Here is a 1,213-nt window from a genome sequence, read left to right on the forward strand (position 1 = left end):
TCGGTTTGTTTACTCTCTACCAACACATCTACCCCAGTATTCATGCAACTAGCGTCGCGAAGTTGAAACCAGCCGAAAATGTTAAGTTTTGTCAACGTGTTGCGCAAACGCTTGCCGCGTATGCACGGTGGTCGGTTGAGCAGTTGCGTGCAACCCAGTGTCGTCGTGTAAACTATGCTTAAAGCTGGCATGTGAATATGATCTGCAGAAACGCCATTCCAATGTTTTAAAATCTTATATTCGTTGATATAGCCACTTCGAATAATCAATCTTTAGTTTGACAACCGCCACATGACATTTCCTGCGTATAATCCACAATTTATACAGTACTTCGTCTCACAAATCATGAAGCTCATACGACTCGCTATTTGACACACACACACACATACACACACACACACTGCTGCAGAAAATCAGTTGTAGCACAGTCTAACATAACAGTCGCGACACTCACTGCTGTAAAAGCTGTTGCCGTTTGACAGATGGAGCGACACTAGCGCTCCAAGCGGCAGGTAAGATGAACGTCAGACGCGTCGTAAGCATAATGTTTGTTTGCATCTATTTTCTACGTAATTTCCAAATTATTCGAGTTATTTTCTTGCCTCCAAGAATTTGTGTAGTATCAGAAGGCATATATGTTCCTAAAAGTATTCTAAAATAAGCGCAAGTATGGACAAAAACCATGAATAGAGTGGCAAGCTACAACACATTCGTGAAGAAACACTTGTGACATTGGACAGAATTGCAGCTTACCACGTTGATATAGACCGAATATAAGCACATAGATTCACATGTAAGAAGCACAGACATGTACCTCTACATGCAAAAGCGATGGACAGATCGTTTATCGATCTGTAGGCCTACTGTGTGTGTCATTGTCGCCTGTTGCCACAAGTACGACCTTCATCTCTATATTATTCTAACTGGGTCAAGCAAATGCCAAATAGTGGGAGAAATATGCTGAAAACATTACAATGAGCTGATTACATTACATTTCACGAAAAACCAAATATTTGAATAATTTTGAAACAATCTGTCTGTAGGCACTTTCCTTGTCCCGTAATAGTTTCGCTCGATCTGCACATTCTGACACTTCACACGCTTTTGTAAGACACGAACAGCTGCACTTGATCTAACCACTTCAATGCCAAAGCAGGTCTGTGTTGAAGTTCACAGGAATCTGGCACTGATACATGGAGAGTTGAACTGGCTG

Source organism: Schistocerca nitens, chromosome 12 (genome assembly GCF_023898315.1).
Source record: "Schistocerca nitens isolate TAMUIC-IGC-003100 chromosome 12, iqSchNite1.1, whole genome shotgun sequence".
Classification (NCBI taxonomy): domain Eukaryota; kingdom Metazoa; phylum Arthropoda; class Insecta; order Orthoptera; family Acrididae; genus Schistocerca; species Schistocerca nitens.